Below are 12,885 nucleotides of genomic sequence, written 5' to 3' on the forward strand. Positions count from 1 at the left end.
TTGAGACTTCTTCAAGCCTCAAACGTCCATGATGTATAAATCGGTGTGTTGTGCATTCTTGTAGGTTTTCGTTTTCAAATGTGACTGTATCACAAGATGGTTAGTTGTTAAAATATAATACGAAATTAATAACAACATTACAGACGATAACAGAATTCTCCTCACATATATCGGTAACTTTTACCAGCAGGCTACAAAAAATATTTTTCCTCTAAAGGCCTACATCTTTAGAGACTTTCCGCCCACCCGAGTGAATGTTTCAACATCAAAGAGACACGGTTTTCAATAAGTTTGTTTTGATAAACGTACAGGAAACAATGTGTATAACAATACTTTGAAAGCAAGGACCATTACCGCCAGCCTTACGGAAAGTGAAGCTAAGCCCATTTGCACTTCCTTCGTACAGTATCTCTTTCTGTCCTGAAATTTTTTGTTTCAATGTAATGAACTTCTGGCCGTAATTTTATTTATAGCCAACAATTAGGCCGGAAAAGTACTTTTAAAAAATGCCTTTCATTTAGTAGGCGGAAAAACGACCCACACGGTCGTACGGGTTAATATTTGCTTATAAAATATATGCTGTATTCTGAAGTTCATATTACTGTTATTAACAGGTGAACTACGTATTTATCTCGTCAAAGCATTATTACATACTCTAGTATTCATTTAACTGTGTACTAGAATATAAATTTAAATAGTTAGTCATATGTCAACAGTCATTGACAAATTATTAGTAATAATGTGACAGACTATGATAATACTGTGTGTCTGATCCATTTTTATTCATTTGTGTGCAAACTAGTATGTAAATACTAATAATTCATTAAAGTTGTAGGAAAACAATGATTTAAAAATCACTAACAATAATGTATCAGACCAAGAACATATTACTTAAAAAAATTCAAGCAATTTTGTGGTTCAAAGAACATAAGTATACATTGTATTTTTCGTAACAGGTTTTGGCAATTTTATTACATGACGTTAATGTACACATCTGTGGAGAAAGTAGACTGCTGGTTTATGAGGGTCATTCCAACTCAAATCACCCAATAAAAAATAAATTTTACACCCACCTCCTTAGATGTTCATGAAATTTGGCTCAAATGGTTCTAATACCATCCTGACAAGACCTGCAAATTTTTTTGCTGTATCTCATAGTTTTTTAAAGTTTTTATGTTTTGAATTCTCCGAACCTTCGGAAATGGTAAATTTAATTTGTATTAAAAACTTTAAAATTGCTTATCTTAAAAACTCTTTTAGATATCATGAATTTTTGCAGGAAGTTTGTTTATTATACATATTTGAAGATAAAAATGATACTATTAAAATATATTAATATTTAATTAAAAATATATATATATATATCTATTTTTTTTCTTTTTTTTTTTACGGGTGTTTTGTTTTATAAGAATTGCAATATCTAGAGTCTAAGACCTGATAGAATGCTCAAATTTGTTTTAATTTACTCGTAAACATATAGGCTACTTGATAAAATAAAAATAATGATGGCTTTTTAACATGTTTTTAATTATAGTAGATTACATTAGAATTATGTACAGATAGTGTACATAATGAGGCACTTAACGTAGTAAAGGAGTTTTGCTATTTGGGGAGCAAAATAACTGATGATGGTTGAAGTAGAGAGGATATAAAATGTAGGCTGGCAATGGCAAGGAAAGCGTTTCTGAAGAAGAGAAATTTGTTAACATCCAGTATTGATTTAAGTGTCAGGAAGTCATTTCTGAAAGTATTCGTATGGAGTGTAGCCATGTATGCAAGTGAAACATGGACGATAAATAGTTTGGACAAGAAGAGAATAGAAGCTTTCGTAATGTGGTGCTACAGAAGAATGCTGAAGATTAGATGGGTAGATCACATAACTAATGAGGAAGTATTGAATAGGATTGGGGAGAAGAGAAGTTTGTGGCACAACTTGACCAGAAGAAGGGATCGGTTGGTAGGACATGTTCTGAGGCATCAAGGGATCACCAATTTAGTATTGGAGGGCAGCGTGGAGGGTAAAAATCGTAGAGGGAGACCAAGAGGTGAATACACTAAGCAGATTCAGAAGGATGTAGGTTGCAGTAGGTACTGGGAGATGAAGAAGCTTGCACAGGATAAAGTAGCATGGAGAGCTGCATCAAACCAGTCTCAGGACTGAAGACCACAACAACAACAACAATAGTGTACTTACGACACTTATGTATAACCCAACTGATTGCTTGAAATATTGAATTTTTTGAGTAATTTCGTCTTTATTAATAAACATTAATGCTGATTCAAACTGTTTATCCACTTCAGCCAAGAGCTTTCAGTTCTTTTGATACAGTCTTTTTTGAAGTAATACGTTCTTCCAGTGCCACTTGAGGTGCGTCTACTACACAGACTATGTGCTCCAAAGGCACTATGCAAGAATCTTCTCTTTCAGGCCAATAAAATGATGCAGCTGGTCCTAGAGGATGTGGAAATAGAATTTCTGCATCTTCATCATTGAATATTGTTTTTACCAGTCCAAAGTACCAGTTACCATCATAATTTGCAGCCACATAGCTATTTATGGATGGTTAAACACGAACCCAATCAGAAGAAGAATGGAAAGAAAAGACTAAGGAGGGTTTTACACTATCTGTAGTCCTTCTAATTTCAAGGTTGTTTGTTGGAAGTGGTTTGAAGTTATGAAAACTTCTTGTTCCAGGAATGGTTCGGGTTGCTGAAAAACGTTTTTCTAGTTTTAACCGTAGCAAATCAGCTTCTTTTTTGTCAATAAAGTGAAAATTGTTTTCAATATTTTTTTCACAAAACTTGTACACATTGATTGCTGTCATTATTCTTCGTCTGAAAGCTGTAGACTGGCTTTCCTTAAAATTCTTTTAATAGTTCCTCCTAGGCCATCACAAATTGACTTCCCATGACTTATTGCAAAAAAAGTGTGTTGGGCCTTCAAATTAAAGTCTCTCAAGTGTTCAGTCAAATTTTTAAAACTGTTTCTATTTTTGTACTGCCCAGCACAACTATCTGTAAAGTAGTGAACTGAGTCAATGTCAGTATGATGTAATGACAGCCACTTTGTAATTTCTTTTTGTACAAAGTTAAGAAAACCAGTGTCATGTTCTTGGTCATCACTAATAAAAAAGTGGTTGGAAACAAAAACATTGTTTTCCTCATTTCCTAGAAAAACTCCAACTGGGTGTAGAGTACAACCACCTCTATTCCAGTGGTAACTTTGGATCTCATTTTGTATAACAAAGGAATAATTTTCACTGAAATCCATCACAATAATTGGTGTTTGGGTGGTGGGTCTTCTTTCAATCTTTTAAAGGCTGCTGATTGGGATTTTGCTATAAACGAGTGCGGGGTGAGCTTTTCCAATGACCTAACCAGTAAAGAAATGTAGTCTTCAACACTGATAGACTGTTTGATCATTTCTGCCCTGTCTGTGTTAACCGACTGACTGATTACAATTTCTTCTTCTAAATCATAATCTTCACTTAGTTTTTCAATTAAGTACTCAGTTAGTGCAGTATTTGCAGGACAGCTGTCGCAATGATGTAGCATGCAGTTTTAGTTTTCCATGTTGCACACAAGCATCTTAATTAGGTCTTTATAAGATTCTTCAATTATCACAGCATCCAGTAATAGTTTAACATTTTGGTGGATACTGCATACACATACAGTGTGTGTGCCTGCAGCACCAGCAAGGATCACCATTTAGGTCTCAAGAAACAAAATTTTGAAAATCCTACTTCTACCTCGGGATTCTCCCATTTGAAAGAATAATAGAATTCTTTCAAGTTACACAAAATGGGTCTTTTTTGCATGTACATATTTTTTTTGAACACTTACTTTGTCTTTTGTTCCAGGTAGCACTCTGGAACTTTCATCCTTTTCATAAAAATCTGTTAAAAGTCTTACTGTATTTTCAGAAAGAGTTTTACCATTTTTTTGGACCAGGAGTTTCCAAAATACCCTTTTTCAGATTTTAGCTTTCTAGCTTGTCACACCATGTACTTACATTAAATTCTTTCATCACTTTATATTGACTCCAAGAATCTGGAGCCAAGGTCAGAATCTGGATTTTTCTAGATCTTCCAACAGATGAAATCTTCTCTTTCATAAGAGAAATCATTATATCAAAATCCTTTGCTTTCTCAACCACACTTGTATCTTCTTCGTCATCGTCAGAACTTGGTGCATCATATATTAATGCTTTTGAAACCGCCTTTTTTGCAGTCTTTTCAATACTGCTAACCTTCCTTTTAAAATAAGGGGCAATTCCATAGTTACGGGTGTTACATGCACACACCTTAAAATCGGGAAAAATAATGTAAGGAAAAATATTTATTGGATTTAATATTGAAAACTTTTAAGGCTTATATTATATTTCATGTTATAAATGTTGGTACTGGAATTGTGTTATTGTTCTCCTGGTTATTAATCAAAAAAGTAGTGTTACGGGTGTTACCAAAAGTAGACCTGGCCCCTGTTATGAGTTAGGGAATTCTCTAATTTCTGCAAACTTGATGAAGCTTTTATTCTTGTAAAACAACTGTTACGAGGTATTGCCCCAAATTTTATTTTGAAATATAAATTTTTTTTTTTTTTTTTTTTTTTTTTTTTTTTTTTTTTTTTTTTTTTTTGACGTCATAACTCAGTATTCATATATTTTTTGCTGTTACGGGTGTTACATTAAATGTTACGGGTGTTACATAGATGCATCAGATTTCATTCTTAAAGGAATAAATCTACCTCCTACAATTGCATAAAAAGAAAAGAAGTATTATAGTTTATTTGGAATAGAAGTATGTACTTAAGAAAACATATTTGAAGGATAAAGCTATTTATCACACAAAAAATTTTGTTACAGTTTTAAAGCACAACTAGGCCAAGATATCATTACTTACATTTACCTCATTTTGTAGGCCTAACAAATTTATGACAAAAATGATTTCTTATTATTGATAGGTTTAAAAACTTTATTAATAATCTTTTACAGCAACATCCAATTCAAAATTGAAGTCATAGTACAAACGGTTACCTTGTTTGATTTCTGGTGTTACCTTAGACAGTGCTTGACTGAATTTCACAAAACAAACATCAGTTTCATCTAGTTTAAAAAGTGTCTTACTTTTTCCTACTGACTTCAGAAACATAATTTTCACATCCTCCTCTTCATCAACCTCACTCTGGCAGATTCCCAAGTACCAGTATTGAATTTTGGATAGGGTTGGCTTCTTTTTGTCGTTTGGAATGTCATCCAAGACAAATAACCCAAATTTTAAATCAGACTTTTCAATTTTATTAGTTAGGCTTAACTCACAAGCACTTCCAATATTGTCTTATGATTCAGATAGTGAAACGTCTCCTGATCAGAATCATCAGAACTGCACACTTCATGGGAGTTTATGCATCTTTTTGCATGTAATGTTTTAACTTCGGCCTCCTCAGTAATAGATACTGACACCCTTGTCATTAATGACTCTGCTGTTAAAACCAGCAAATCAGTTGTGTTATAAGGCCAAAAGTGTTGGCAGCCCTGAATTTGAGGAATCCCTTGTAAAATTTTCCACCTTTCATCCAAAATAGGACTGTTATGCTCCACTGTTATGTTATCAACCCATAATACCTTAATTTTAGAAAAATTCTTCAGAGTGTAGTCATAACAGTCAATTGTGTTGTTAATAATAATTTTCCTAGATCTAACAGCTGTACACATGCTCCTCTTCAGTGCACCTCCAATGCCATCCATGGCTCCTTTACCATGTGAACTGGCAAAAAAATTCCACTCAACTGTCAGTCCAAAGTCTCTCTCAAAATAACATAGATTGGACAGAGTATATTTGTTTTTGAACTGCCCAGCACAGTACATTGTTAAACATAGGCTCTTATGAATGACTAGAATTTGCCTCAATAAGCAGTTTACTGGGCCTATATAAAATTTAAAACTGAGGTTAGAAATATTATTGTTCTTGGAAAAGTTAGAATGGAAAACATAAACTATACGTAATCTAAAGAATTTTGGGCTTAATTAACATTTTAGGAGAACATCAGTTGAGTCAGGTTAATGCTCTAATTAACTTTTATAATGTAGGTGTAGTGCTTAAAGAAATGTATGCAGAGGAATAAAAATTTTAGTTCCATGCTTAAAACTGTTTTCATATGTAATAAACATAGTTAAAAAAAACTTTTTTCATTCATAATAATACCCTTTGGTTATAATTTAAATGTAGGGCCTAGACCTACTAAAGATGAAGGTGGCATTAAACCTTCCAATTCAAGTTACGGGTGTTACACATGTGTTAAGTAACACCCGAAACAAAAATTAGTAACACCCGTAACAGCTCTAAGAGTGTTAAATAAGATTTCAAAATGCCATGTAATGGTATGATATTGTAAAACATGTGCATAACCTCACTTTTACAGAAAGGTATTGTACAGTTCAAATTTACTAGATTACAAATTAAACTTTTGTATCTTTTTTGTTACGGGTGTTACAAGCTGCATATATATTATAAAACTAACAAAATAAAGAAATGCAGTTAGCTTACTTCAATATAACGAATTATTATGAGCTATAACAATGTTGACTTCAATATTCTTTGCAACAATAGAACAATCAGCCATAGATAACACAACTAATACTCATCTGGAAATAGCATAAAACATACCTCTCTGTGGTGCCATAGAGTAGTGCACTTTAAACGCTTAGTGAAGGTAGAAATTTAATTTTTTCATGTTCATGATTATTTTGCAATGAAAAAATGTACTTTTAACTTGGCATTTTTAAGGTTATATGTGTAATATTGTCATTTTAATTTTTTTGTCACAAAGTCTCTTTAACATGGAATGACCTTAAGACCCTTTACTTTGTTCTGACAAGCCATGAAGCTTTATCGGTGTTAAAACTAAATTATCAAGAGCAATGTTTGTTTGTACGAGGGATTCATTTCTAGATTCCAATGATTCTAATTCAACCATGACTTCATCATCTGTTTCACTTTCATTGACTTCAACTCTTAATTTTTCCTCACAAAAGTTATGGCATGTTGAGCAAAGCTTTTGTCCAGGTTTTATGCTAATATTTTTTGTCAGTAATTGTTTAGAAAGATCCAAGCCTACACTTCTCAATGATTTTTTGATGGGCTTTTTGTGGTTTTTTAGTGGGTCTACACATGTTGTTTGATACTTTTCAAAAACATTTAAAAAGTAGTAGCTGTGGTGTGAACATATATTCTTAAATTCACACGGATTAATTTCAGATTGTAAGTGGATCAAATCTTTTTCTTCCTCACTCAATTCAGATACCAGTTGTAACTTTTTTGACGATGTGTAGGTTGTTTGGAAACAGTCAGATTTTTTGAATAACCCTACGCTACAGGTTTGAATATCTGACATACTGATTTCACTTTTGGTCTGATTACTGTTCTGGTTACTTTTATAGGATATTGGAAAAGAATCTCTGTAAACTAAGTAACAGTACTTACTGAAAGTTCGAATAAACTTAATAAAATACTATCCAAGCACTATTTAACACTGTAATAATTTTTTACTTCAAAACACAGGAGTAACAAAACAAAATCCAAGTGTAACAGGTTAAAAAGCCAACATAATTTTTCTTTTATCTAATAGCCTATACAATTAAGAGCCTTTTAAAACAAATTTGAGCTTTCTATCAGGTCTGAGACTCTAGATTTGCAGTTTTTGTAAAACTAAACATCCGTTAGCTAAAAAAAAAGAAAAAAAAACTTGTAAATTTTTTTTTCACTTGGAAGATTTTAATATATCTTTATGGTAACTTTTTTCAACATTTAGATATAATACACAAACGTATTCCAAAATTTCATACTGATATCTTGAGTATTTTTTAATATGCAAATTTTTTTAGTTGTGAGGACACATTTAAGTTAAGATTTCAGACTGCTGAAACAACGTCAAATCTAAAAACTTTAAAAATTTATCTAAAAAAACTATGAGATAGAGCAAAAAAATTTTACAAGTGCTTTCAGGATGATAAAAGAAGTAATTGTACCAAGTTTCATCAAAATCTGACATGGTTGGTGTCAAGGCCTGGGTGACTTGACATGGAATGACCCATGATCATAACCATGTAAGCTCTCGGTTTTGCAGGGAATTGGGGAGTAGGTGGATTGTAATATTTGGATCTTTTATGTGACATGGCCTCAGTTTCGTCCACAGGTCATTTCTTCATGGGAGTTGCCATTTAGAGTTGAAATTTCATCAAGTCTTTACCATGTTTGTGTGGAATGTCCTTTCATTTTTGTGGCTAGTCTGTATTCCACCCACCTGTTACTTGTTGATGATGGAAATTAAGACGGGGGAGGGGATGGGTAGGCCAGTCCATTTGTGGAATATCCTTCTGTTCCAAGAGCTGCTCCACCTGTGAGTTTGCTGCAGTTGTGCATTGTCATCCATAAAGATGAAGTCAGGGCTGAATGCATGCCTGAAAAGATGCATAGTGAGTAGTAGGACAGTTCACAATAACGTTAATCAGTGAGTGTACTGCATTCAAAGATTTGGAGGCCAGTATCTCCCCACACCATAACACTAGGACCACCAAAAGGAATTATGTTTGACAATGTTCCTGGATGCATTAAATGTTTACATACGAGGGTATGATCAGAATTGCTTTTCCAGGGTACTGAATTTGCTTTCATCTGAGGAGGGTGCGTGACTCCACTCATCATTGGTCTAGTCCCTATGCTCTTGGCACCATCACAAATGGTGCTGATGATGTGCAGGTGTTAATGGAACACAACATACCGATCATCAGGCAGAGGGACCATCACCATGACACTGTGGAGTATTAGTTTGCATGCAGTTGCATCTGCTGTTTAATGTGGGTCCATCCTTGAGTGTTGCACAATGTAGTACATAGTGGCAGAAGTGATTGTGGTTCAGAACACTGCTCGTGCGCATGGAAATAGTACTATGAGGAATGCCAAAATCCTGGTCAACACTTGTCACACCATGCCCATTTTCCAGTTTTTCAGTGAGTCTTCCCCCTGTGAAGTCCAGATGTTGTCTCTGTAGCATGTTCTAAAGCAGACCACTATCACTATCAGAATGCACTGAAACTGCTCGCTTGACCATTCTTTTCCTGTTCCTTCCACTGCCTCATGTTGTGAAGGCAGCCCCTTCATTCGCTACAGTCATGTTGACCTCACGCTCTGTGACATCCAAGTTTCTGTGCAAGACTGAGAGACCTTTGGCGAGATGGTCCCGACTTTCATTCATTTCCAACAAATAGTTAACTTACTTTATCTAGCCTGCCCTTAGGTTTTGCAGAGCAGTGTACTTTCATCAAGAATCAATACTGTTAACACTGGCATAAATTCTGCAAAAATGACATTGAAACCATGTAAGAAAAAAGAATTGTGCAATATCAGTGTCTACGTTCTTTAGAGATAGAAACAGCTGCTCTGCTAACATTTATAACACTCAGATGCAGACTAGTCAGAAACTGCCTATCGTGCAGAGAAGATTTTTCCTAAAAGAAGAATCCACCAATGTTAATTCTATATCAGCCACATGAAGTTGGAGAGACCACTAATCCTTACTATATGAATATAATATAAATGGATAGATAAAAAAAAAATCTGCTCACAAAGCTATGGCAGGGGTGCGCGCCTTCTGGCAGAAGAGTTGAAGGGGAAGGAAGGGGGGTGATGGAAAAGGACTGGAGTGACTTAGGAAAATGGGTACAGTTTAGAAAAGTCACCCAGAATCCCTGGTCAGGGGAGACCTACCGGACGGGATGAGAAGAAAAGACTGATTGTTGGGAACTGCACTGGACGAGATTTGAAAACCTGAGAGCTTAAAGGTGGAAGACAGGGTAACATGCAAGAGAGATTGCTGCTTAAAGCTAACTGCATTGTATGTAACAGATGTCAAAGGGGCACGGCAAAAAAAAGAAATATGTAGAAAACCAAAATGTAGTGAAGAAAGGAGTGGCTACCGTGAATAAATGCTGAGACGGAAGGAATTAATGTAAATTAGGGCCAGATGGATGGCGAGAACCAAGGACATGTTATAGTGCTAGTTCCCACATGCAGATGTCTGAGAAACTGGGGTCTGGGGTAAGAATCCAGATGGAGCATATGGTGGAACAGGCACCGAGGTCAGGACACTGGTGTTGTGCAGCATGCTCTGCAACAGCATATTGTGCTTTGCTTGTATATGCCCTCTGCCTTTGTCCATTCATCCTGACTGATAACTGGGCGGTGGTCATGCCAATGTAAAAGGCCAAACAGTGTTTACATAACAAATTTAGAATTCGGGGAATGTTTCATTATTTTAGTTTTCAGTTAATTTTTTGCAATTTTGACTTGTAAGAACTGATAATGTAACAAATAATTTTACTTTAGATTGCTATTGCAGAACAATATGCAGGGATAAAACATAAACAAGAAAGAGAAAAACACCATAATAAAACAAGTTTCAAAGAAAATGCTTCCATGTAAAACAACAGAACACAGTTTGCAAACAAATGTCTGCCAACAGCAAAATGTGTCAATCTTTAGGACGAAGACTGTAATACTTGGTAACAGACTGCTTTCGATGTGTGTGAATCACAACTGCCTACATTTCTAACAGGTCGTGGGAAAATATTGTGAATGGTGGTTTGAGAAGTGTTACTTTCAAAGTAAATTTCCTTTTATGCAAGATGAATTATGTTAGAAGTGAGAATGTGCAATCAGTTTCTTAAATCAGTGTGTTTGACTCTCTTTCAAAACTTAACACTTTGAGGAGCAGCCAACTAGCAAAAGTTTTGGCCCAAAAGACCAGTTATTTGTTATAATTTAAAATTTTACTGGCACATTCGTGTTTGATAATCTTAAAGGATATCACATGCAAAAAAAGGTTGATATTATGTGTGAAAGGTTAGCTTTTCTTGTAGCTAGACTCTGTGTATATTAATTTAAACATTAACTTTTCCTGTTTGTGTGTTTGCACTGCATAATAGTGATGTTGCTATGGACTGACTACATCATATGTCCTATACTCTGTTGTCATTGTGTGGCGAGATAACGTGAAGTGAGCTGTGATTGGCTGACAAAAACATGTTGGTATCTCGATTTCAGTGCTTTGGAAACTTAACATACTATATTTGGTGGACGTTATATTTATACTTTCATACTACGAAACCCCCCCCCCCCCTCCCCCCTGCGGGTTCGGGGGTTAGAGTAGGCCCGCGGTATTCCTGCCTGTTGTAAGAGGCGACTAAAAGGAGTCTCACATGTTTCGGCCTTATGTGATGGTCCCATCTCGGGTTTGACCTCCATCTTTCTAAATCATTCCGAAGAGCGAGCCAATTGGGGAAGGGCGCCTTACATGGTGCACTGTATCCGTCGTGCAATTAGACCTTTAGCCAGCTTTCTCGTCGTTGCAATGGCGTCCCACTCGTTTTCGATCTCTTGGGCGAGGATACGTCCCTGGGTGCGATTACCACACTGCACTCTGCAGTGTTTCTTTTAACTGCGACGACGACGACCTTGGACATTTTTGCGCCTAAGATCCAGCACGGTAGCCAGTCCGTTGTGGTGGGGCCGCCATGTACCCTCTTGGTTGTAGCCCCCTGACAACACAGGGATCGCTCTACTGATGCCTGCGCCGTTAACTCCCCACGTATGCCAAGGAGTAGATGCCTATCCTCCTGGGGTATCGGGACTCCCAGCAACGGCCATCCTGCCAGGTGGCCTTTGCTGTGGCTGGGTGGCGCCCGTGGGGAGGGCCCTTGGTCGGAGTAGGTGGCATCAGGGCGGATGACCTGCAATGAAGCATGGTACATCATCTCTCGCTGGCGGCCAGCCGCCAGCAGTCTCTAAGCGTTCTCAGACTCAATTTAATGCTCAGAAATACGATCCGAAAACGTTCCCCTCCCTGGCCACGCCGTGGGAAGAGCGGAAGGCTCAGGATGGAGGTAACAGTTATTCGCCCCGATTCTTAATTTGCACGAGAGCTGATGGGGAGTCTTTTCTCTCCACAAAGCCTCAGTTCTTCGTCGAGCATTTAGAGGACAAGTTTGGGGAGGTGGAGGGCTTGTCATTTTAGACAAGACAGTACTGATACAAACGGCATCCTCCGCCCAGTCACGCAGGTTACTTGCTTGTGACAAGTTGGGGGATGTTAACGTTACTATTACACCACATAAGAGTTAAAATATGATCCAGGGTGTTATTTTCCGTAGGGACCTCCTTTTGCAGTCTGATGACGAGCTGCACGCCAACTTAGAACGTAGAGGTGTTCATTTCGTCCGGCGCGTTCATTGGGGTCCGAGGGACAATCAGGTTGCTACCGGTGCCTTCATCTTGGCCTTCGAGGGTGATACGTTACCGGAAAAGGTCAAGGTGATGGTCTACCGATGTGACGTCAAGCCCTATATCTCTCCCCCGATGCGGTGCTTCAAGTGCTGGGAGTTCGGCCATATGTCTTCCCGCTGCACTTCCAGCCTCACATGTCGAGATTGCGGACGCCCATCTCATCCCGATACTCCATGTGCCCCGCCTCCCATCTGCGTCAACTGCGGGGAGCACCATTCACCTTGCTCGCCTGACTGCAAAGTCTTTCAGAAAGAGCGCAAAATCATGGAATATAAGACCCTGGACCGGCTGACCTACACTGAGGCCAAAAGGAAATATGACAGACTCCATCCTGTGAGAATGACATCTTCTTATGCAGCTGCTACAACTACTGTGCTAGCCCCATCAGTTTCGAGACTTCCAGCCAGCTTGATAAGCAGTAAGACTCCTCCTGCCCCCTTGCCCGTGGGGGGGGCTCTACCCAACCGGTTGCTCCTGCACCACCTACCTCAGGAGCAACCTCCTCCCACCCGTCGGGGACGTCCGTCCCCGCTTCTCCGCCGGAGAA

General features: G+C 37.4%; 1 protein-coding gene across 1 annotated transcript in view; it reads left to right on the plus strand.

Moving 5' to 3' along the window:
* LOC124545106 overlaps window positions 1-12,885 on the plus strand; it is a 41,946-nt gene that overhangs the window by 355 nt on the left and 28,706 nt on the right. The window lies entirely within an intron of this gene.

The sequence above is a fragment of the Schistocerca americana genome, chromosome 1 (genome assembly GCF_021461395.2).
Source record: "Schistocerca americana isolate TAMUIC-IGC-003095 chromosome 1, iqSchAmer2.1, whole genome shotgun sequence".
Taxonomy (NCBI): domain Eukaryota; kingdom Metazoa; phylum Arthropoda; class Insecta; order Orthoptera; family Acrididae; genus Schistocerca; species Schistocerca americana.